This window comes from Dromiciops gliroides, chromosome 1 (genome assembly GCF_019393635.1).
Source record: "Dromiciops gliroides isolate mDroGli1 chromosome 1, mDroGli1.pri, whole genome shotgun sequence".
Lineage (NCBI taxonomy): Eukaryota > Metazoa > Chordata > Mammalia > Microbiotheria > Microbiotheriidae > Dromiciops > Dromiciops gliroides.
In genome coordinates, this window is record NC_057861.1 from 163,789,168 (window position 1) to 163,816,668 (window position 27,501).

Sequence of the window (27,501 nt, forward strand, 5' to 3'; positions counted from 1 at the left end):
TTGGGGATTTTAGATATCAGGATCAAAAGTGTTCTGAATTCACTCAGAGTAATAGTATCAGTTCAGAGGTTACATAGGATTTCTATGCTATTATATATACATTTTGAAATTAATGGTATGGGTTTATTTTTATAGAGATTTTCATGCTTTTGAGATTGTGTCTTATACTTAGTTTTTAAAACAAGGGGAATATTTGTAAAAGCTTTTTAGTCATGTGATCAAGTTTATATTTTATAATACTCTTATTAATATTAAGTTCATATTCATTTAGATTTCCTTAGTTTGAATTTCATTGTCTTTTATTGTTCCATGTGTATTTTCTTCTATTCATTTGTCTATCTAATTTTGAAACATTGCAAGATGGTTTTGATTTTATTATACAATGTTAATTCTAGGAGTATTGTGCTCCCATATTCTGAGTTGTTTGTTTTTGTTATTTTTTTTCAACTGATTATTTGATCAAACTCTTTAAAGCATTTCCCTGGCAAATTGTTTGCCATGGCAAGTGTAAATTGATTCTAGAAGTATTATTTTTGATAAGCATATTCCAAAAAAAAAAAAAAAAGAGGGGAACATTTGTAAAAGTTTTCTTTTTTAAAAAAAAGTTTTCTTTGAGATTCTGTTGTGCTTTAACTTGTATTTAAATATGTTCTGATTTTTCACAAAAGTAATAGTATACTAAGTAAAAAAAAAGGGGTATTATTTGAAATTGTTGCATAATTATATATTGTGTTCTGAGTCAAGATGTATTCACATTTTTTGCAATCGTTTATTATCCTCAATTTTTAAATCCATATGAGACTTGGATTATGGGAACTTATCATTTAAGACATTAATTGCCTTTATTCTGAGTTATCAGATGCCAGTTGGCCAAGATGCCATCCAATCACAAGAGGAATACATGCGAGAGCAGACACTGAACTGTCACATGAGGGGAGACATGCATGAAGTCAAGGTATGGCCAAGGGAACGGCTTTTGACTAATGTTGAGGTTGGATTCTCTTGGTTTAATATTTTATTTTATTTTTCCCCACAATATTGTAGAGATGGCTGGAAATATTGATCCCACCCATCTCACTTCTACACCTGGCTTCTATGCTCCCTCTTATATGCCTGATGCCATGGACATCTCAATTCCATGCATCTGATTAAGTCTGACTCAGTTTCCTCCAATATGTTCGGTGGCATGGACATATATTCTATCCACCTATTTTAAACCTGGCATACTGCATGGGCAGTATATATTGCTCAAGTGTGGGAATGCTCATATCCCATCATTTCTCTGTTCTTTTATGGTAACCCCCATAATTATCTCAGGTGTCATGATAAATACAGTGTTGAATTTGGCCTTGACACCTGTTACCAATTATATTAGATTTTCTAATTTCTCATAATGGCATAAGGATAATTAGGCAGATGATGCAAAAAGTGATGAAACAAAGATAAAAATTATTTTTAAAAATTAATATCACAGCAATTGTCTTCTCAATTACTCTCCATAAGGGGGGACTATAATAATAATATAATTTTAAAGAATGGTTCAATTTTTGTTTTATTGTATGTTTCACGTGTTAACAACTAAGATTCTGTATTCCCTTAGACATGTTTTTTGAGAACTTTCATTGTTTGATTTGATTATTGACAAAGCTATTTTAAAGTTGTGTTAAGCTCAATTTTGTAGGAAGTTTTCCTGGCTGATTACCAGCATCCACACATCAACCCCTGAAAAGACTTCCATTCCACGACTACACCTAGAGGACATCTGAGAAAAGACTTTCAGAGACTTTAAATGAACAGTTTTGATTTGTTGTTTTTGTTGTTTTTTTTCTCTTTCTGTTATAATATACACCATCTGTAACATGTATTCTCTGCAGAGGCCCTCCCTTTGCAAGACCAATGTCAAAGCGTCGGTTCATGAGGACAAAAAAAAATCACCCCTCTGGACAAAACTTTCCTCTCTTCCTTTTCTATATTGTTGTTCACATATTATTAGTTAGCAATAGTTATTATATTGTTTTTACTGTTCCGTCAAGGAAACATTTTGTTTCTTAAGGAACAACAGGGGGGACTGTAACGATTGGAATGGCGCTACCTGCTGGAGACTTACTGTAGAAGAGTTCTGCCCATGAAGCGAAGGTCTTTGAGGGCAAGACCAGGAGTCAGGAAGTGACGCAGGCTAGTGGGAGGAGGAAGGAGACTGGCGCTCAGTCTCGGGGTCTCTTTCCTCTGGACTCTGGCGGAGAAGGGAGCTAGAAATGCGCTCTCCCTTTAATAGATAGGAATCTAGGCCTTTCTCTCTCTCTTTACCAAATTCTTATTCTCCTTAATAAATGCTTAAAAGTCTAACTCTTGCTAAAGCTTGTAATTGATTGGCGACCACTCATTAGATATTTTAGACAGTTTAGCTAGAATTTTAGCCCTGAACATTAGCTAGAAGAGAAGACTCATAGAACATGCTAGGTAATCAAACAATTTTTTGAAGGTTTGTCATGTGGAAGACATGGGGGCAGCTAGATGGAGCAGTGGATAGTGGTCTAGGCCTGGAGTCAGGAAGACCTGAGTGCAAATCTGGCCTCAGACACTTCTTAGCTATGTGACTCTGGGCAAGTCACTTCACCCTGTAAGCCTCAGTTTTCTCATCTGTAAAATGAGCTGAAGATGGAAATGGCCTAACAACCACTCCAGTATCTTTGCCAAGAAAACCCCAAATGGGGTCATGAAGAGTTAAGCATGACTGAAGGGACTGAACGGCATGTGGAATAAGAATTATATTTGTTTTGTTTTGCCTCAGAGGGCATAAATAGGAGTGATGAGTGGAAGTTACAAAGAAGCAAATTTAGGCTTGATGTCAAGAGGAACTTCCTAAAAATCAGAACTGTCTGGAAGTGGAATGGGGTGTCTCAGCAGGTGATAGTTTTCACCTCCATCAAGAGGAAGGGAAGGAGGGGAACAAATGTTTATTAAACTTCTAGCACTGTGCTAAGGCTTTACAGACTTTATCTCTTTTGATCCTCACAACAACTCTGTGAGAGAGGTGTTGTTATTTTCCCCCTTTTGCAGTTAAGGAAACTGAGGCAAAGAGATGTTAAATGACTTGCCTAGTGTCACATAGCTAATGAGTGTCTGAGACTTGAATTGAGGAATTCTTTCCTTCAAGCCCAATGCTTGTGGTATTGTCGGGATTCCTTTCAGATATAGGTTGAACTTGGAGTTACCTTAGAACTCCACAATTCTGTGCTTCAGTAATCTGCATTTATCAAGATAAGAGATAAGGTGAACTAATTCTTTTGATAATTTTACTGGCTTTCTACTTCTTTTGTCTATTGGAAAGGCTTGATATCCTTCAGGAGAACAAGTCATAGCACCATCAGGACAGAGAACCTGGGAATAAAGTGAGAGTAGTGCTCCACCCCCAGGCAAGGAATTGCTTTCCTGATTTCCTGGAGACAGGGCTTCTCTCTCCCCCTCCCCCACATCCAGCCTGTCTTCCTTTTGTGAATCCATAGGCACTCTCCCCAGGTCTATTGTATGCTCCAGGAATTCCATTAGCTCCTTCTAAATTTGGCATTTCTCCAGTTTGGCAAATAGCTGGTGCTATATCTTTGATGCCTCAGATCAATTTGAGGCATTAGGCAGGGTTGTAGAAATAAGGGAGATCGCTGAGATTCAGCACTCAGTGAATCACTGTAAATGCTTGGCTGGCTTTTCTTGTGGTAACATTTCTGACACCTTCTGCTTAAAAACTAAAGGATCAGATGAATCATGAAGCCACAGTGAAACCTGAGATCAGGAGAGCTTTGGTTCTTCTGATGGGCTCTGTCCTTTCTGGGCTGTCCTCCATCCTCTAGGGACCATTCTCCCCCTTATGCAATGACAGCAGAAGACTGATGGAAAAGGGGGCAGAGGTTGCTAAGAACCACCCAGTTTTTTAAGTTATTAACAAACTTTAATTTGACCATTGGTAATATAAATGTGAGACATCTGTCCAATAATCAATAAGGGGACCTTATATTGGGGATGAGGGTGAGGGGCCTAAATCATCTTAATCTTGACATTCTTGCAATGAATGAAACTATAAGAATGAATTTGCTACTACATGGAAGGATAGTTCTCAGGTACTTAGTGGAGAGACAAATAATCAATGCTAGTCGATAAACATGGTAAACATTTATTAAGTGTTTCTTATATGCCAGGCAGTGTGCCAAGCACTGGAGATACAAATAAATAGTCCCTGTCCTGAAGGATTGTTGTTCAGTCTTTTCAGTCATGTCTAACTCTTTGAGACCCTGTTTGGGGTTTTCTTGGCAAAGATGCAGGATTGGTTTGCCATTTCCTTCTGCAGCTCATTTTACAGATGAGGAAACTGAGGCAAAAGAGCCAGGATTTGAACCCAGGTCTTTTAATTCTTGATTAACATTTTTATTTAAAGTTTTGAGTTCTAAATTCTATCCTTCCCTCTTTCCTTCCTCTCCTGCCCACTCCCTGAGGGGGTAAACAATCAGATATAGGTTACATGTGTACAATTATATAAAACATTTCCATATTAGTCATTTTGTATAAGAAGGCTCAAATAAAAGAAAAAATAAAAGAAATAAAGTGAAAACAGCATGCTTCAGTCTGTGTTCAATCAATATCAGTTCTTTTTCTGGAGGCAGATAGGAGGCTTCATCATTTGTCTTTTGGGATTGTCTTGGATCATTGTATTACCGAGAATAGCTAAGTGATTCACAGTTCTTCATTGAAAAATATTGCTGTGTTTTTGGTGGAGTTGTGAACTGATTCAACCATTCTGGAGAGCAATTTGGAACTATGCCCAAAGGGCTATAATGCTGTGCATACCCTTTGACCCAGCAATACCACTATTAGGTCTTTTTCCCAAAGAGATCATAAAAAAGGGAAAAGGACCAACATGTACAAAAATATTTATAGCTGCTCTTTTTGTGGTGGCAAGGAATTGGAAATTGAGGGGATGTGCATCAAGTGGTGAATGGCTGAACAAGTTGTGGTATATGGATGTAATGGAATACTGCTGTGCTGTAAGAAATAATGAGCAGGTGGATTTCAGAGAAACCTGGAAGGACTTACATGAACTGATGCTGACTGAGATGAGCAGAACCAGGAGAACATTGTACACAGTATCAACATTGTGTGTTGATCAACTGTGATAGACTTGACTCTTCTTAGCAATACAGTGGTTCAAGATAGTTCCAAAGGACTCATGATGGAAAATGTTCTCCAAATAAAAAAAAATAAATAAATAAAAAAACAAAGAAAACTCTATGGAATCTAGATGCAGATTGAACCATACTATTTCTACTTTTTTGTTTTTCTTTTTTGAGGTTTTTCCCTCTTGCTCTGATTCTCCTTTCATAGCATGACTAATGCAGAAATATGTTTAATGATATATATATATATATGTATATATATGTGTGTGTATATATATATATATATATATATATATATATATATATATATATATATATACCTATATTAGATTGCTTGCTGTGTTGGGGAAGGGGGAGGGAGGGAGAGAAATTTGAAACTGGAAATCTTATAAAAACAAATGTCAAAAACTATCTCTACATGTAACTAGAAAATAATAAAATACTTTTATGATAAAAAAAAGAGAAGCATTGCTGTTGAGGGCAGCTAGGTGGTACAGTGGATAAAGCACCAGCCCTGGATTCAGGAGGACCTGAGTGAAATCTGACCTCAGACACTTGACACTTACTAGCTGTGTGACCCTGGGCAAGTCACTTAACCCTCATTGCCCCCCCCAAAAAGAAAAACAAAAACAAACAAAACAAAAAACCAACAAAAAACCCCAGGAAAATATTGCTGTTACTGTGTATATCATTCTCCTGGTTCCATTCACTTCATTATATATCAGTTCATGTAAGTCTTCTCAGATTTTTTCTGCAATCATCCTGCTTATCATTCGTTATAATACAATAATATTATTCCATTACCATTGTATACTAAAGCTTGTTTAGCCATTCTCCAATTGATGGCTATCCCTTTATTTTCCAATTCTTAGCCACCATGAAAAGAGCTTCTATAAATACTTTTATACAAATAAGTCCCTTTCTCTTTTGGGGAAAAATGTTTTAATACAAACCTAGCATTGGTATTACTGTATCAAAGGGTATGCACAGTATTATAAACCCAGGTATTCTGACCCCAAATTATGAAAGTATACTGCAGTCCAACTAGACAGAAAGTAGAAAGAGATAAGGAGTTTGAGCAATAGACAATAGACCTGGCACAGCATTGATGAAACACTTTAATTACCTAGAGATTTGCTTGAGTGCTCTTTCTCCAGAAAGTAAAAAAAAAAAAAAAACACCTGTCTTTGCCAAAAGCAGCTAGTAGATTTTTGGCTTGAAGCCTTAATGATAATTTTATCCTTCAAAAGAAGAAAGTTCTATTTTGTGTCTGATTCTTAGCAAAGAGGAAAAACTGGTTGCTGGAGTTTAAATTATGGGAAACCAGGGAGGAAATGACCTCTCTATCTTAGATTTTATGATAGAAAAGGAGAGCCCATGATTATCTGACATGTACTCTGGATTTTTGAAAAGCAGATTTCAAAGTTTTCAGAGAAGGGTTCCCATGGACCAAAATTTTATGGGCAAGTTTACCTAGGAAGGATGTAAACCTCTTAAGAATAAAATACTGAAAACACAAAGAGCAACAATTATTAGGAGAAGGAAAAGAAAATAGGTTATTGTTTAAAGAGATTATTGTGGATGCACCGGGCACTCACCAAATACCTTTTTTTAACATGACAAAGAAAACAATTTATTTTAAACAAAATTACTTTTAAAGAAAATGAATATATTTTAGTAGGTAGGAAATGACACTATTGTGAAAGGTATAATGTTGAAATGGAAAGGATGCTAGATTTGGAGTCAGAGAATCTGTATCCAAAACCTGTCTCTATTCATTAGTATCTGTGAAACTTTGGGCAAATCCCTCTCTGGATCTCATTTTCCTCATCTGTAAAATGGAGAGATTAGACTGTATGATGTCTGCAGTCCATTTTATTTCTACATTTGTGATTCTCTGATGTGGGACTTATACATCAATCAGCTATCTATCTATAGTCAGACCACTATCTAGAGAAACAAAAGATGAAAATTAGTTCAGATCTAGAATAAAGAAGAAAAATACATTGCATGATTCAAAAGCTACTGACTGAGGTGGAGAAGTTGCTGACAAAAATCACAAAAAAATGAGACATGTACAGAAAAAAAGGACATAGACATTGATCAAAATAATTTTAAATGGAAATTTAACCACAGTAAATCAACTGTCATGACAAGGAGACCAAAAAAGCCTTTAAAAAAGTACCTTAATCAGAAAATAACTTGACTGGCCAAACAGAGATATATGGTCAATGGAGGAAATGCTGGTCTAGAGTATCAATTTGTTTGTAACATCTTACAGAGAGATGGCAGAAATTCACAAGAATCAACTCAGAAATAAGAGAGAAGCAGGGGAGAGGAAAACTGTATTGAAGAAAAATCAGCAAAATAAAACAACTAAGCAACATCATCTAGAACATTTAAGAATACATATATATGCATGTGTGTTGTACATATATGTTTGCGTTTATGAACATACACACCCACACACATGCATGCGCACAATATACACACGCACACACATGTGCATATATGCACACTGCGGTGTATATACGTATAATGCATATGTACACATGTACCCACATGTACATAGACACCTACAGGTACCTGCATAAGCATGCATATATGCACACACCTAAATATATACATATGCACATCTATATCCATACATGTATATATGCATATATATATACATACACATATACATATACATGTAGTCCTGTTTGTGATCTTCCTTCCTCTTCTCTCTTCTCTCTGTCTCTTTCTTTCATACATACACACACACTCATACAAATGCGCACACACACACACACACAGACATACCTTTTTCACTTTCAAGGAAAGTGGAGTCACTAGCCTTGTACTCTAACATGACAATGCCTGGTGTGTTTGCAGTGGAGGTAGGAAATAAAACACTGAAGAAAAGAGGGACAGGAAAAGTAAGGTTTTTGAAGCAAGAGAAGGTTGAGAGCAAGTTTACACTGAGGAGATACATGCTGGAGGTGACACAGCTATGAATGTGTTGAGACATTAATTCCCAATAAGGAGAAAGGAGAGGTAGGGGGAAGCATAGATAAAACCTTGTCCTCTGTCCGCTTTCCTATCTGTAAAAAACATTTATAAGAAAAACCTAAACATTTATCAAGATATCCTTGATGACAGTATTAGTAGGGGGACAGCCAGACTTGTGATAGTTTCTGTGCCTCAGTTTCACCATTTGTAAAATAAGAATAATAATAGCAACTACTTTCCAAGGTTGTTATGAGAAGTAAATGAGGTAATATGTGTAAAGTGTTAGGCAAACCTTATTTGTTGTTGTTGTTGTTGTTGTTGTTGAGTAGTGTCCAAAACCTTAACTGTTGTTGCTGAATCTTGTCTGACTCTTCATGACCCAGTGGACCATAGCACACCAATACTGTTTTCTTGGCAAAGATACTGGAGTGGTTTCTCATTTCCTTTTCCAGTGGATTAAGACAAACAGAGGTCAAGTGATTTGTCCCATGTCACACAGCTAGTGAGTGTCTGAGGATGTATGTGAACTCAGGTCTTCCTGACTCTCACACCCAGCACTCTAACCACTGAACCATCTAGCTGCCCCAGACTTTATAGTAATACATAAATAGTAACTATTATTGTAGTAAATGAGATCGTGGAATTGCAAGAGCTCTGTACCTCGATTTAGGAAGATTTGACTTCATCTGTGGTCTCATATACTAGCTGTGTGACCCTGGGAAAGTCACTTCATTTCTATCTGCTTCAGTTTCTCCATCTATAAAATGAAGAAAAAATAGCATCCACCTCCCTGGGCTGCCATAAAGATCAAATGAGATAATATTTATAAAGTGCTTTGCAAATTTTAAAATGCATAGAATCCTAAAGACATCCCAACAAAGAGAAAAGACCTATTTGTACCAAAAATATTTATATCAGCTCTTTTTGTCGTGGCTAAGAATTAATTGGCAATCAAAGGGCTGCCCGTCAATTGGTCAATGGCTAAACAAGCTTTGGTATATGATGGTGATGGAATATTATTGTGCCATAAGAAATGACAAGCAGGATGATTTCAGAAAAACCTGGAAAAACTTATACAAGCTGACATAATGAAGTGAGCAGAACCTGGAGAACATTGTACACAGTAACGGCAATATTGTTCAGTGAGGAAATGTGAATGACTTAACTCTTCTCAATAATACAATGATCCAAGAGAAACCCAAAGGACTAATGATGAAGCATGCTAGCTGCCTCCTGAGGAAGAAATGATATTGATTGAACACAGACTGAAGCCTGCTGTTTTTTTCATTTTATTTCTTTTGAGTTTTCTAGTACAAAATGATTAATATGGTAATGTTTTGCATAATTGCACATGTAAAACCTATATCTGATTGCTTACTGCCTCAGGGAGGGGAGGGGGGAAAGGAGGGATAGAATTTGGAACTCAAAACTTTAAATAAAAATGTTTATTAAATTTTTAAAAAATAAAATGCTATAGAAATTCTTACTATTGTTTTTCTTCTAGAATAGCACATGGAAAGACAGTAAGTTAGAACGACTTGGGTTCAAATGCTACCTATTATACGTCCTGTGCAAGTCACTTAACCTCTTCGTTTCCTAGCAGATCTCTAAAAAATGTTTTTATTTATTTAATTTTTAATTTATGGAATAAAACAAGTATTTCCATAATATAGTGTAATAAAAAAGATGATTGCACATATAACTGCAAATCTATTATGTACAACTTGCTATTCATTTAAAATATATACTAAAATTATGTTAAATGTCTTTTCCCCCCTTTTTCCTCCCCCTCCCACCCCAGAGATGGCTACCATTAGACACAAATATTTATATGGATACATATATATGTAAAATCATTCTGTGCATATTTCTATTTTTCAATTCTTTCTCTTAAAGATTGATTGTAAGTTGCAAAGTGGTTGCTTATTTGCATTGGTGGAGGAAATTCCCTTACCATGTGTTCCTTATACAGGGTGGGCCAAAAGTCACAAATATTTAATAATTTCTTTATTTTTTGTTTTTGTTTTACAATACCATAGTATCATATACAGTATATATAGGAAATAAATTTATGTTATGTGTGAAAAATCAAATCTTGTAAATGACAAAAAATAAAGAAAAAATAATTTTCAAAAAGTTATTAAAACATCAGACCTCTTCGTGACTTACATACTATACATAGACATACATAATATGCCAAAGAACTGCATGACACTCCATGGACATCCGGTCCATGCTCTGGGTATATCTTTGTCCCTTTACCAATGAAATCACAGGGTTCTCCCTAAACATTTTTTTTTTACTTTAGACCTCTTCTACACCATCACATAACTGACTGAAAGACATAGAGAACACAAGCTCCCAGTGTGCTTTGTGTTTACTGCCTACAACAAAGCTTTTGATCCGGTAGAGTAAAACAGTGCCTGTAAGTGTCTCTTCCAACAACATCTCCCACGAATATGTCAAAATCATATAAGGTTCCTTGAAATCTATAATGGCAAAGTTAACCTTCTTCATCAACCCTGTGATCATTAGTATCAGGGGAGATATAAAACAGAAAGATATATTCTTGCCAAAGCATTTGCCATTGAAAAGACCCAGTTCAGATTCCTAACTGAAGACAAAGTCCCTAAAAGTGATACAATTTTTCAGATATTCCTGGTTACAGATAATATCATGCGAATTGCACAAAAGCTCCTGAATAGTGCAGAATCTCATCTAGAGGGTCTATTACCACTCAAAAGAGTTTGACCTGCCGTCCAAAGCAGTACTAGAACAAGTAGATGAAGAATGCCTATTGTCCAGCTGATCACATGCAGAAAGATAGATAATCAACCAATTTAAGTTTGTTTTATTTTTAATATACACAAGACCAAGGAAAGAAATGTGGAACAAATGCAAAAGTTGGCAAGGTCCTTTAGGAACAGTGTCAAGAATGATGCTAAACCTAAGAATGAATTAAGGCTGGAGAGGAAAGGCAGGATAAGAAAAGAAGAGGGTTAGGGTGGGGTTTTGGGTTTGTTTTGTTTTGTTTTGTTTTGTTTTGGCAGGGCAATGAGGGTTAAGTGACTTGCCCAAGGTCACACAGTTAGTAAGTGTCTGAGGCCACATTTGAACTCAGGTCCTCCTGAATCCAGGGCTGGTGCTTTATCCACTGTTCCACCTAGCTACCCCCTGAGAGGTTTTTTAAAAAGCTAAATTACAGGGAGGGGAAGGAGGATCAAAGAAAGTGCAATACTTTTGCTCAGAATAAATTGGATAATGGTATCCGACAAGAGAGAGAAAACATTGATGCTTACCTCTTACTTAATTTCTGTTTCCTCTGCCAAGGAGCATGAATGACCTTCAAACTGGAAGGGATAGAATAAAAGTGACTAGTGTGGTGTGGGTACCTAAGAGAGTTAAGGGGCAGGGAAGAAGCATTTAGACAGTACCTTCTTTGTGTCAGGCATTATGTTGAGCAGTAGATACAATACCAGGCCTGGAGTCAGAAGACCTCTGAGTTCAAATCTGTCCTCAGACACTAGCTGTGTGACCCTGGGCAAGTCACTTAACCCTGTTTGCCTCAGTTTCCTCATCTGCAAAATGAGATGGAGAAGGAAATGGCAAATCACTCCAGTATCTTTGCCAAGAAAACCCCAAATGGTATCACAAAGAGTCAGACACAACTGAAATGATTGAACAACAACAACAAAAATCTGATCCTCATAACAACCCTGGGAGGTAGGTGCCATTACTACCCCCATTTTCCATTTGAGGATCACAGAGCAAGTAAATGTGTAAGGCTGGATTTGAACTCAGGTCTTCCTGAGCCCTCTGAGTGAGGCAAATAGATGTTAGGTGATTTGCCTGGGATCACACAACTTGTAAAAATCTAAGGCTGGATTTTAATTCAATTCTTCCTGATTCTTGACCTAGGACTCTACCTACTATGCCATCAGATGCTTCTATAAGAAGGTACACAGTTGCTCTCAATGATGTAAGGGTTCAGGTCAGTTGAATTAATTATTTAAATGACCCTATTCTACTTAAAATAACCAATAAGATGTGATGGCCTGAACTTTGTCATCACTTTTTTTTTTTGATAAAGGTATTGTTTACTAGGCATAAAAGAAAGATTCAACTATCTAAGAATAAGAACTATTTCTCAAATGACAGTCAGACAATATAGAGATGTTGTGGAAGGAAAGAAATCTAAACTATCAATAGTCCTATGAAAACATTTTTTCAAATCACTATTAATTGGAGCAATACAAGTTAAAGCAACTCTGAGATTCCATTTCACACCCAACAGGTAGATAAAGGTGACCAAAAAGGAAAATTACAAAGATTAGAGGGGCTTTGGGAAAGCATGCACACTGTTGGTGAACCTGGGAATTGGTCTAGCCATCTGGGACTTAGTTCCCAAAATTACTAAACTGTGCATTCACTTTAACCAATCAATACCTCTACTCACGCGCACACACACACACACATACACACACATACACACTTCATTATACAAACACATATACACACATATGTTATATATGTGTATGTGTGTATATATATATAAATATATATATACATATATATATATACACACACACACATTTTCACCTAAAGTCTATTACCTCTTTGGATATCAAATATTCCTCAGTTTAAAAAAGAAAGTTACTGTAATCTTCAAGGTCAATGAGCCGAAGTGATTCCTGGCAAAAATTTAGAATGCATTATTAAAATGATTTCTAGGGAACATCAAGAAATGATCACAGAGAGTCGGCATGGCTTCCTTAAGAACAAACATGCCAGATTAATCTCATTATCTTTTTTTTCAAGTCAACAAGCATTAATTAAGCCCTCACTATGTGCCAGGCACTATTTTAAGCACCGGACAGAGTTGGAAGGGTTTTTCGATAGTTACTAGACTAACAAATAAGGAAATGCTGTAGATATAGTTTGCCTAGATTTTTTCTAAAGACTTGATCACCTCTCAAATGATTTCTGTGGAAAAGATGCAGGAATGTAGGTTAGATGATGGTATAATTAGATCCATTTTGAACTGGTTTATAGATCAGACCAAAGATCAATCCATAATGGTTTGATGTCAGTTTGTAAAAAGAGGTCCTTATAAAGAGAGAACCCTGTCAATTCTCCAGAGATATGTGCCTAACCCTGTGCTGTTTAGCATCTTTATAATGCCCTGGATAAGGATATAAAAGATGCATGTATAAAATTTGAGAATGACAAAAAACCAAGACTTTGGTGGTTCAAGTGAGAACTCAAAAAGATATATTGGCAAGCTAAAACAATGGGCTGAATTTAGATGGTGAAATTTATTTTTGATGTATTTATCTTAAAGTGTAGTTGATATATTTTAAAACTATATCAATCATTCTGCTTTAGCTCTCCTTTCCATTGAACCCTTTTATCTAAAAAATACATTTACAATAAAGCTATCCAACACAGTGATCAAGTCTAATGGGATAGTCAACATTCTATATACATAGGTTGCCACATCTCTACCAAGAAGAAGAAAGTGTGTTTTATCATAATTTCCCTGGCACTGACTGATCAATTACAATTAAGCTGAGTTTGTGTCTTTAGTGTTGTTTTCATTCAAAACATTACCATCATAGTGTATATTGTTCTCCTGATTCTGCTTATGCCAATTTCCATCCACTTAAATAAATTTTCTCATACCTCTCTGAATTCTTCATGTTAATATTGTTTTAAGGCAATATTCCATTAATTCATATACCACAATTTGTCCAACCATTCTCCAATGATAGATACCTTTTCTTTTTTAAAGTTTTTGTCTACTACAAAAAGTGCTGCTATGAATATTTTTGCATCTATAGGAACTTTCTTACTTGTTTTGACTTTTCTCTCATATGTACCAAATGCCATATTGTGTTACTGGGCCAAACAATTCCATAAATTTTCTTTCATAATTCCAAATCATTTTCTAAAAGATTTGACCATTTTATAGCTACAACAAAAGTGTACTAGTGAGAATATTTTCCAAAAGCCTCTCCAACATTGGCTTTTTCCATTTTTTATTATTTTTGACACTTTGAGGCATATGAAGTTCAACATTAAAGTTGTTTTAATATGTATAATGGCTTAGTCAACAGAGTTGCATTGAAGTCTTGCTTTTGACACATGATCAGTCATAGAGCCTCTTAATGTCTTAGTGGTAGAAAACTTTCTAAGACCAAAGTGGAGAGAAGGGTCAACTCACACTAATAGAGTCAGTTTACAAATAAAAAAGTTCCTGACAGTGAAATCAAAGGTCTAGGTTCTATTCTTTTCTAATTATAAGTGATTTGGAACAATCATTCATATGGTTGTTAACAATTGTTCTTTTTTTTTTTTTTCGGTGAGGCAATTGGGGTTAAGTGACTTGCCCAGGGTCACACAGCTAGCAAGTGTCAAGGGTGTGAGGTCAGATTTGAACTCAGGTCCTCCTGAATTCAGGGCCAGTGCTCTATCCACTGTGTCACCTAGCTGCCCCAACAATTGTTCTTTTTAAAAAGAACTTTACATTTTTAATCACTTATCTACTGTAGAATGCCTCTTGGTGAGTTCCCCACATACTTTGTAAATAAGACTAAGGTATATTTGATGCAAATCTTTATTTCCTGTTTTTTTAAATGATATGACCTTTCTATTTAGGTCCATTTCATTTGCAACATACTGTGGCAAATGGTCTAAGATGCTGGTCTAAACCTAATTTCTGTTCTGGGAAGTATGAGATTTAAACCAACATATATTGCATACCACAATATGCCCCAAATTGTTATTATATAAAAGGTCACTTAATTAAAAAATTAGAGAAGTAGAATGAAATACCTTTCACAATTATTGATAGAAAAGGGGTTCTTAACCAAACAAGAGATACCAAAGACCATGGGAGATAAACTAGATAATTTTGACTGCATAAAACTTGAAATAATGATACACTAGTAACATCGATGCACTTAGAATCAGAAGGAAAACAGCTAACTGGGGGAAATATTTGAAATAATTTTCCCTGATAAAGATCTGATATCCAAGATATATAAGGAATTTATCGAAATATATCAAAGTAAGAGACATTTCCTAATGGACAAATGGTCAAAACATACAAACAGGCAGTTCTCAAAAGATGAAATGTAAGCTATCAAGAAACATATGAAGAAATTCTCTAAATCACTAATAATAAGAGAAATTACAAATTAAAACCTTTCTAAAGCTCCCTTTCCTACCTATCAGAATGGCAATGTGTTTGTTGGTGTTTATCAAGGTCAGGATAACAAAAATAAAAATTTATTTAAAATGTTTTCTAATTTCTGCCAAACTGCTGTCCAGTTTTCTGAGTTGTTGTTGTTCAGTTGTTTCAGTTATGTCTGATTCTTCTTGACCCCATTTGGGGTTTTCTTGGCAAAGATACTTGAGTAGTTTGCCATTTCCTTCCTTTACAGATGAAGAAACTGAGGCAAACAAGGTTAAGTGACTTGCTCAGGGTCACACAGGTTGTAAATGTCTTAGGCCAGATTTGCACTCAGGAAGATGAGTCTTCCTGACTCCAGGCAGAGCATTCTATTTTCTCAGTAAATCTTGTCAAATAGAGAGTTTTCCCCCTAACTCTCTCAACCTCCTGCCGTAATTTATATTCTTAGGTTCATCAAATACAGTGGTATTCTTTTGCTTCTGACTTGTACTGATTTTTTATACTTAACAGATCCACCTTTCTTTTTGGCTTAGTAAATATCAGAGAATTATAGTATAATTTAAGATCTATGTTCCCTTTTCTCTTGTTTCTACAAATGAATTTTCCTATTATTTTAACTAGTTCTTTAAAGTAGTCTTTGAAAGTTTGATATAGCACTAAATCAATAAATTATCTAATATAATTGGTTTTATTACATTAGTAATATACTAATTATGAGGAATGGATATCCTTCTACTTGGAGAAATATTGCCATTTGTCTTCCTTTATTTCTGTTAAATCTTGTATAGTTATACATATGTATGAATACAGAAATGTACAGATGTATGTACAGTTATTTGGTGCATATATATATATATATATATATACATAATTACACTGTATATAACATTTGATGTCTGAAAGTAGGAATAATGTTTCTTTTTTGCTGATATTTACAATTTACAATTTTAGTTTCTCTGTTATTTTTAGAGCTAGAATTTCTGGAAGTATATAAAATCATAATGAGTAGAGGGGATATCATTATATTGCATCTGTGTCATTGTTGAGTTGTTTCAGTCATGTCTGACTTTTTGGTGACCCTATTTGGGGTTTTCTCAGCAAAGATACAGGAGTGTTTGCCATTTCCTTCTCCAGCTTATTTTACAGATAAGGAAACTGAGGAAAACAGGGTAAAGAGACTTGCTCAAGGTGACATAGCTAATAAGTGTATGAAGCCAGATTTAAATTCAGGTCTTCCTGACTCTGGCCCAGCATTCTATCCCCTGTACCATCAGGTCATACTGAAAATTTTTTAGATATGTTGCTTTAGATTTTTGCTATGTTTTTATTTAAAGTTTTTGCTTCAATATTCATATTAGTAAGGTTGTACTCTAGCGATTCTTGTTCTCAGCTTTATAATTGTCCAGTTTGGGATCAGGATCATATTTGTCTCAAAAATAGTTTACCTTGTCTCTTTTCTCGATTGTTGAGAATAATTTTTGTGACGTAGATATTGATTCCTCTTTAAATATTTGGCACAATTTACTTGTGGTTTACCATCTATATATACTGTGTTGTTTTTTTCTGTTTGACATTTTAGATTGATATCTTGCTAAATGTTTACTTCAGGATTGATTAATATATGTAGTTCCTGTTTCCTTAATATGAACATTTAAATTTTTGTAGGTTCTTATTTTAAGTTTTTATTTTTAATAATTTTTTTATTCCCTCTCTGTTCATTGTGAATTCATCTCATTCACTTTTTGTTTTGCTCACTCAATATCATTCTTTCTCCTATTAACAAAGAGTTGCTCAACTTTGGTTATCTTTTCTGAAATAGCTCTTAGTTTTACTTGTCACATCTATAACCTTTTGTTTTCAATTTTATCTGTTTCTCCTTGAATTTGTAAGATATAGTTCTTTTATTTTTGTTTTGGCTTCATATATTTGTTTATTTACTACTTTCCTTTAAAATTGCATGCTTATAAAAAGAAATTTACATATAATTTTACTGTATATTTGAAAGGAATAGCAGTTGTGCATAGTAGATTTGCAGTTTTGTGTGCAATAATCGTTTTTATTGCAGTGGTATGGAAATACTTCTTTTATTCCAGAATTAAAAATAAAATTAAAAAGTAAAATAAAAAAATGCATGCTTAGTTTATTAAGCCTCTCTTCTTTTACTTTGTTACTATATATTTGCAGAGATAAAATTTTTCCTCTAGGGGCTACTTTAACTTGATTCCAAAAAAATTGGCATGTTATCTCATTGTTACCATTCTATTTTTACATAGCTATTGTTTCTATAATTTGTTCTTTAGCCAAGTCATTATACAGGATATCATTACTAAATTTCCATTTAAGTCTCTATCTTTTACTAGCATTCCCTATATTAATTACATTATTTTTTTATGGTCTGTAAAAGATGTGTGTATTTTGTCTTTTCACATTTCCTTATTTGGGGAGGTATATGCAAAGACTTTTAATTCTTCTATATCAATTCTCCACCCTCTTCTTTTGGAAGTCAACCTTTGTCCCCTATAATTAATTTTGCCTATACTCATTTGATCCCACAGGCTCTCTCCATGCCCTTCCCTACTTCCCTGCCTTGTTCCAAATTTGTTGAATTTACTTAAATTGTTATCTTTCTTCCTTCTCATTTATTTATTTTTATTCTTCCTTCTCCCATCCCAGAGAAGAACTCTGGCAAAAATTTTCCCCTACATTGAAGGGCAGTGTGGTACAGTGGAGAGTGTTCTGGGTTTGGAGTTAAAGGGGCCTTAGGTTTGAATCCCAGCCCTCCCTCTTATTACTATCTGTATAAATTTGTGAAAGTCACTTAGCCTCTCATCTGTAAAATGAGAGTGTCGGATTAAATGGTTTCTAAAAGTTCCTTCCAGCTCTAAAAATACAATCTGTATTTGAAAGTTACAGATCTGCCTTTCTTTTTTTCAAATCCTCCTATTGGGGAGAGTGCCTCTTGTATATTTTAAATTGCCTGTGTTCAAGTATTGCCTATGATATGCTGGCTTTTTGACCTTGTGTATATCACTTAATCTCTCAGTGTTATAGATAACTCAGCCCATACAATGAAGAAAAGGTGCCAACCTGCACTGACTGAGGGAGTTTCTTTTACTAATGAAATAATCATAGGACTTATCCTATCCCTATCCCTTCCTCCATCATTGCTTAATACTTCTTCCTTGTGTTTTGTATTTTTCCAATTTGCCTGAACAAGTATCATTCTGTACATAAGGCCTTTCTCAATCACAGCAGCTGTTAGTGACTCTTCCTCCAATTTTTAAAATTTTGTACGAAGTGGGCCAAAAATCATGAAGGGGTCTAATGTTTTAATAACTTTTTGAGAATTATTTTTTGCATTTATAAAATTTTATTTTTTTACAAGTAATAGAAATTAATTTCCTATATATACTGTCTATATATGATACTATGGTAATATAAATTAAAAACAAGAAATAAAGGAGTTATTAAATATTTGTGACTTTTGATCCACCCTGTATATAATATTTATATATACATGTTGTCTCCAATATAGGAGGTAAACTCCTTGAGGGCAGGGACTGTTTCATTGTTTGTCTTTGTATCCCCAGTGCCCGGTACACAGTAAGAGCTTAATAAATGCATGTTGGTTGATTAATTGATGTCTTCCCCCTTTCTTGCCTTCTTTTTTAATAGCTGCCTTTTCTGTTTATGGGTTATGCTTTTCTCCATACTTCCTCTCCCAGCCTTCTTGAGACACATCCCTTCACCTCCAATCAGATTGAATTGTATTAGGTATCCACAGTTTTCCCTCTTAACCATTGTTATGGTGTTTTACCCTGTCCAGAACTCCAGGGATGGGTGATTTAAAAACCCTCCTTGTCCTGAGGATTGAGGGGGTGTCCAGCTGGTTTCCTAAGTAGATAAATGTAGCTACATTTAAACCCTCCCCCCTTTTCCTCAGTATGGAAAATCAGCTTTGCAGTGCTAGGTCTACCCTGACATAGTTTTCTACCTGTCTGGTAGGGGGACTGAGTGAGTTCAATATTTTTTCAAGCAAGAGCCACTCCAGAGCAGGGAGAGACAGAAGTCAACAAAGTTGGCCAAGCTATGGAACTAAATTCTTCACCTTAGTTCTCCACTCTTATTAAACAAATCTTTACCCTTGGATGAAGGTATTTTCCCATCTCTTTTTTTAAATGAATTTTTACTTGGGTCACATTGTTCATTTTAGAAGATAGGTATTGGAATTTTTTTTTTGCAGGGCAATGAGGGTTAAGTGACTTGCCCAGGCTCACATAGCTAGTAAGTGTCAAGCATTTGAGATTGGATTTGAGCTCAGGTCCTCCTGAATCCAGGATCAGTGCTCTATCCACTGTACCACCTAGCTACCTCCAGGGATTGGAAATTATAGTGAGAACCAATTTATTCCACAGTCTTTCCTTTTGTGTCCTATATGACAAAATTTAATATGGAAAAATTAAAATCTTACTTTTAGCATTAAAAAATGAAATTTTCAAGCTCAAGATGGGATATGTTTAACTAGAGAGCAGTTCAAAAAGATCTGGAGGCTTTAGTAGGCTACAAATGCATTTTGAGGGAACAGTGGGAAAAGGTATGTGAGATAATTAATGTAGTCTTAAGCTGTTAAAAGATGCAGAGTATCCAGGAATAAGGATGCAATAGACTTACTGTACTCAGCCTAGATCAGGTTATAACTGGAAACTACTTAGCCAGACACTATGTTAAGCATCAGGGTTACAAAGAAAAGCAAAAAACCAAATAAATAAAAAAATCCAGTCCCTGCCCTCAAGGATCTCAGTGCCTAGTACATAACATTTTGGGTTCCGCATTTTAGGAAGAGCTTTGACCAGAGGAGGACAACAAGGAAAGTAAAAGACCTCAAGTTCATGATCCATTAGGATCAGTTGGAGGAAATGGGGAGAGCCAATGGATGAGCATTTAATAAGCATTGACTATGTGCCAGACACTATGCTAAGCACTAGGGATATAAAGAAAAGCAAAAACACAAAAACAAACAAAAAATCAGTTCCTATCCTCAAGGAGTTCACATTCTAGCATAATGCCTGGCACTTTACGTGTACTGAATGATTGGTTAATAGGGAGACAACATGAGAACAACTAGGTATAAACAAGATATGTATGGGATAAATTGGGGATTTATAATATTACATTAATTTGAAGAATAAGTTATCTCAGAGGGAAGGTACTAAGCTTGAGGAGGATTGGGAAAGGCTTCTTGTAGAAGGACAGACTTTATTAGATTTTTTCAGGGGCAATGAGGTTTAAGTGACTTGCCCAGGGTCACACAACTAGTCTGAAATGTCTGAAGCTGGATTTGAACTCAAGTCCTCCTGAATCCAGGGCCAGTGCTTTATCCACTGTGCCACCTAGCTGCCACTTAGCTGCCCCCTAGAAGGATGGACTTTAGCCAAGATCTGAAAGCAGCCAGGGAAGCCAGGCGATGGATGTGCATTACCAGCATGAGGGAATGGCCAGTGAAAATGCAGTCAGGAGATGGAGTGTCCTGTGAGAACAGCAAGATGACCAGTGTCACTGATCATATAATATGTGAGGGCAGTAAAGTGTGAGAAGATTAGAAGCTCAGAAAAGTTGAGAAACACTTTAAAGCCCAAAAGACTATTTAATATTTTGTCCTAAAGGAAATAGGGAGCTAGTGGAATCTATTGAGTGAAGAGGGGTGACATGGTCTGCCTGCATGCACCTTAGGAAGGTCATTCTGATAGGTGAGTAGAATATAGACTGGAATGGGGAGAGACTTGAAGCAAAGAAACCAATCAGTAGGCTATTGCAATAGTCCAGGTGTGAGGTGATGAAGGTCAGCATCAGAGGAGAGAAGAGGGCATACATGAGAGATGATGCAAAGGTAGAAATGACATGAGTTGGCAATGGATTGCGTATGGGAGTGAGAGAGATTAGGAATCAAGGACACCTAAATTGTTCATCTGAATGACTGCAAGATTGGTGGTGCCTTCTGCAGTATTTGAGATGTTAAGAAGGGAGAGTTATTTTCATGGGAAAGGTAATGAGTTCAGTTTTGGACATGTTAAGTTTAAGATGTCTATGGGACATCCAGTTCAAGATGTGCAATAGACAATTGGAGTTGTAAGACTGGAGCTCAGGAGAGAGGTTAGGGCTAGATAAATAGAACTGGGGATGTTTAACTTGAAACAAACAAACAAAAGAATTAGTGAACATATGATAGCTGCTTTCAAATATCTGAATTGATTCAGTCAAATGGAGAAGGCACTAGATTTCTTCTGCTTGTCCCCGAAAAGCAGAACTAGGAACAGTGGGAGGAAGTTGCAAAGAGGCAAATTTAGGTTTGATATAAGGAAAAACTTCTGTTAAATATATTCAAAAGTTTCTTACAAGACAGGGTATTCTCCTCACTTAAGGTCACTAAGCAAAGGATGGATGGTAATTTTTCAGGTATGTTGTACAGAAAATCCTTAATCAGATATGAATTGGAGACTATGGGGCCCCTGAAATCACTTCTAAAGGAAGTCCTGTGATTCTGGTTCCAAATGCCAGTTACACGAAAAAGTATTAGGTGAATAGTATCTAAATCTCTTTGTATAATCAAATGATAAATAGAAATCAGAGAATATGTACAAGTATGAATTTGTCAGTCAACATATAAAGTTGATGAGCTCTCAAGATAACTCAGCTCAACCAAGAGAAAGAGTCCCATATCTCACAAAAGGGGAAGTTGTTGCAAGTTTCTAGTGCAGCAGGCTGTGTATGACATGACTGAGGAGCTGGCTTCTTCTGGAAGTCTTTCACTTCATTCAAGAACCTGAAAAGAATCTAGAACCACATATCTTCTTTCTCAAAACTAGAAGCCAAAAGACGAAGATCTCTTTTCTTCCAAGCTCTTGCCAACTTCACCTCTCATGCATGCATGTTGTATTCAGTAATAAATTTCCATCAGTGAAGAAAGTCTTAGGCAAATGAGTTTTGAGTCATGGGTTATATAAGCATTTTTTTAAAGAAAATAACTGAATATAATGAGGTACTTTTCTCATTAAGTGTTAGATGTTATACTTTCTGACTTTCTATTTCAATACTAATCTTATCTGTAGATCTTAGACTATTATTTTACAACTCATTCTACAAAGTTCAAGTCCATAGTGGAATATATACATGAGTCTAGACCTTAAGGTTGCATGAAGTGATATGCACCATATTCTAGAAATCACTGAGATAGTAATGTTGCTGACATTAGATAGAGGATATCCAGTTGTGTTAATTTAGAGGAAGCTAGAAAGTAAGGGCAATTAGGTGGTGAAGGGAATAGAGCACTGGGCTTGGAATCAGGAAGATTCATCTTCATGAGCTCAAATTCAGCCTCAGACAGTAATTGTGTGAGTGACTGGGCGAGTGACTTAACTGTTTGCCTCAGTTTCTCATCTGTAAAACAATCAGGAGAAGGAAATGGCAAACCATTCCAGTATCATTGCCAAGAAAACCCCAAATGGAGTCACAAAAAGTAGGACATGACTGAAAAACAACAGAACAATAACAGAAAGTAATGAAGAGCTTTATGAAACCAAGCTTAAAAGGAAGTATATGCCCACAAGGTACTGAGTGAAGCAATTTGTGTCCATTGTAATCTTGACATCACACCTGTCAGTCTGACCTCTTTTCCCACTGTGAGGTCACCTTTCTTTGCTCGTTCTTTGAACTCTGATTCTGTTCCAAACTACTGCTTCTGTCTGTGGTGCTTCAGGCCAGCATTTCCTGTGTCTCTACCCTCACTGCACTGCCCCCACTTGCACCCCCCTTCAGTATGACACTGACACCTCTAACTTTGACTTGGTTAGGAACCTTCAGGCAACATTTTTTTTTTTCTTTTTTGTTCTTAGTCAATAGACTTTAGCTGGTATTATGCAATACTCAGTCCTAGATCCCTAGATAAGATTGGACAGAATTATAACAAGTCTTAAAGTTCCTGCTGATTATTTTTCCTTTGGAGTCAGTAGATATTTAACTTCTTTAGTTAGCCTTCTGATTCTCATGAGATTTGTTATTCAGCTGGGGGCTGGTGGACTCTCACTACTGAACTTTCCACTTCAACAACCCTGTCTCAACCTGCATAAGAAAGACACTGTAGGGGCAGCTAGATGGCGCACTGGTAAAGCACCGGCCCTGGATTCAGGAGAACCTGAGTTCAAATCCGGCCTCAGACACTTGACACTTACTAGCTGTGTGACCCTGGGCAAGTCACTTAACCCTCATTGCCCTGCAAAAAAAAACCAAAACAAAACAGAAAGACACTGTAAATGGGAGCAAGATTAGGCTTCTCTCTGGTTTTCCCCTCCTAGTCGTCTAATTTTTCAATTATAGAAGCAGAAAACATGACACTCCTATTTATGTTTTGTTATCAATAGGGTGAGTATCACTTCCAATTCCAAAAGTTTTCTGTACCTGAACACTTCTTCATCTCTATGTTAAAAAAATGTTTCTGGGGAAAAGTTCACTCCAAACTTGCTCCTTCTCTTTCAATAAGTATCTTAGATAAGCCTTGTATGAACTAGAATTGACATTCAATTAATTCAAAAGTAACCATCATCTTTAGAGACACTTTCTAATGAAGGTGACTTTTTAAAATTAATTAACCACCAAAAATCTTAGCCTATATAAAAATAATTTAATAAATGATACAAAATAGCCTGATGAAGATTTTTAATAACTATAAAGTAGTTTTATCATATTAATTCATAAATATTTTAATTATATGTAACCCATATTTCTGGTGAAGCCTGGAGCATTTCTGATGAGATTCTCCTAACTGATAGAATACTCATTTAACAATGTATGCTTTCGTGAAGGGTAGAGGTGGAATGAGAGCTTTTGGAGAGAAGAGACATTCTTCTTTTTTTTTTAGGGCATTGAGGGTTAAGTGACTTACCCAAGGTCACACAACTAGTAAATGTCAAGTGTCTGAGGCCGGATTTGAACTCAAGTCCTCCTGAATCCAGGGCCAGTGCCTTATCCACTGTGCCACCTAGATGCCCCTCTTCTTCCTTTTTTTTTTTACAGACACTTATGGTTTCAAATTCTTTTTTAAGATCGATAACTCCAGGGAGGAGAAAGAGAATGACTATCTTCCAAACATGTAGGGGAAGAAGACTCTTCAATGTGATCTCTAGCTTCCTTCCCCATAGACTTTGGTGAATTTTCCCTTAGTTGAGATCAGAATCTTTCTCTTGGTTGAACTAAGATACCTTGCTCCCATGAGGAGAGCTTATTCTCTCTAATATGAATTCCCTGATACACAGCAAGTTGGCAGTTATGTCTCAAAGTTTTTCAGCATTGATCGCATTCATCAAGTTTCTCTGTTGTATGAATTCTCTGATGTTTAATAAAATGTGACTGGACTGAAGGCCATCTCACAATCATTACATTTATAGGGCTTCTCTCCACTATGAATCCTCAGATTTTCAAAGTGCTTGAGTTCAGCCTGAAGGTCCTTTCACATCTCTTCTAATGATCATTGTAGTCCTTCTTCTGTTCAGTAATCATTATCATCATCATGGATAGTTACCTTACTCTCAATTCTTTGAAGTTGTTGTAGGTCTTATTTACAAAACTCTTTAATATCCTGGAACTTCATACAAATATTAAAATATCACTTTTTAAGTACAAACATCTATAGTTATTCTTTCTTGCATTTGGACTCTTCATTAGACATCCTCCATGACAGTAGCAAATACCTTTGGTGATCACATTTCTTCCTTGTTTATTCCTCACTTGATATTGATCAGAGTATCATTTTTATTTAGGAATTTTTAATGAGTGCTTAGCATAGTACATGGCACATAGTAAGTGCTATATAAATGTTAGCTATTGTTATTATTACTATTATTATTATTATCTTAACATATGCATAGGAGGCATCTTGTTGGAAAAAGAACCTTTGATGTTCTATTTTGCTCCAGGAATTATGTGCTCTATAAATAAAATGTTCTTTTATAATAAGGAAACAATAGGCACAGTGGGATATTGTATTCTTTCCACTTTTCAGTCAATTCTATGTATAGATGTGATCTAATGTTGAATTTCATTTCTGAAAGCCTTCTTGTCAGCTTTTCACATTTTTATCACGCGTGCCTTTAATATGTATATAGATTATTCTCATAAAGATCTTATATTGATAAATGGTTATTAATGCTCTCTCCATAACTTTCCCCCTCTGTGCTAATACCTAATGTGACTTTACTGCTTGTTCACTATCAACCACTCTTTTTCTGATATCATGAGATTCAATCCCTCATTGCTTTTTTAAAAAGTCACTTGCACAGATTCTTCTATGTAAATTTCATTTGATTTCTCTGTTCTTCCTGTCTTTGTCTTGCTTCATACCATTTCTGTTTTCTACTTTAGCACATTGGAAATTGAAGTGTTAAGGTCCAAAAGTAGTGGTTCCATTGACATTGATGAAGAAATCATTTCAGCAGAATTGTTGACAGATCTGAATCATTTTTCTTCTTTTTATTATCCTCCTCTATCTATAGATGATACTCCTGGAATGGTTTTTCTCTCCATTGCTTTTTGTGGGTATTTAAGGGGACACTGCTCATAATAGTCCACCATCACCTTCTGTAAGAAGAACCATAAAGATATAACAATTGATAGCCTAAAGATTTACACATTCAAGATTAAAAAAAAAAGACTAAATGAATCTCCACAAAGGATTTCATAGGTAAATACATAGAGTATGAATTTGAGTACTGATTCCTGAATGATAAATATATAATATTTTCATCTATTTCCCATTTGTGCTAAGGTATATTTTCATTAAAATAGAATGTCTAAGTATTAAAATGATGCTGTGATATTTTTTTCTATCCACTGAAAACTCTGAAGTGCTTTTTTGTCAGTTAATGAGACTGCATCACCCATATCACTGCTGGCGCACCATCTGTAAATTCCACTTGAGTCTCATCATCATCCATCATGGTGTAGTTTAAAAAGCTACCAATCAGAGAGAGTTCAGGATTCCAGTATCCAAGACAGTGGAGGCCAGGACTTGCTAACCTGTGAGGAAAATTTCCATGGCTATTAACAGTTCATTTTCCTGATCAGTAAATTCATTTAGATGATAGATGTCTGATGCAGCTGAATTTGTCCAAGGAAAATGCACATTTGACGTGTATATATGACAAAAGGAATAGAGACCCAGTCAGTCTCTTTGTGGTGGAAAAAGGGTCTGAGAGCCAATTTACACACACTGCAGAAGGAATTTTTCTGCAGAAAGACTGAATCTTCTAACCTTCATTTGTGTCTGTGATCACTCACGAAGTCCACACTTCTAGCCATGCAGTGATACTAGATTGCAGAGGAAAGGGCACTGGAATTTTGATAAAATTCTCAAGAACTGATAGTCACAGAGACTATTTCCCAATGTTTTCAAATTAGCCTTTCTGAAATAAAAGCTAGTATTTTTTCCCTCTCCCTAATGGACACAACTTGCCAGATCACAGGAACCTGAATCTCCTGGTCAAGCTCCTGTTGGTCCAACAGCATGTCTGCCAGGCTGCTGAAGGGAGGGCAGCTTCCCTCTGCTTCGGGTTTTTTTGTGAGAGGATGTATAGTCACTCCTGGCTGACTCACCCTGCACTGCCCCCAGACATACAGTAGAGACAGCCTCGCTCCAGGGCCCTGGACCAAAGATCAGAATCACTATAGCAACAGCCACCCTGGCTCTGCTCCTTCCTTGTCCCATGGCTCTGACCCAAGCCACATGGCGAAGGACACGTGTAGGGGAAGCAGACTGCACATTCAGGAGGGAGGGAAAGAGCTCTGGCCTCTCTCCCTGACAGAAATCCATGGGGATCAGCCCTTCACAGGTCATTCAAAACAGTTGTGTTTTCCTTCCTTCCTTCCTTTCTTTCCCTGGCAGTGGGAAGAACTGAGAATGATAGGGAGTTAAGAAAATATACCTTAGGTGTTTGTTTTTCTTTCCACTGATAGTTTATAATACCTTCTATTCCTTTATCTTTTGGAAAGGCCACTAAATTAATAATACAGAAATTCAGGAAGGATCTGTGATTTCTTCAATACAATGAGCTCTCAGTATGGGAACTCCTTCCACTAAGAGAGATCAAAACTCAATGCATGGCC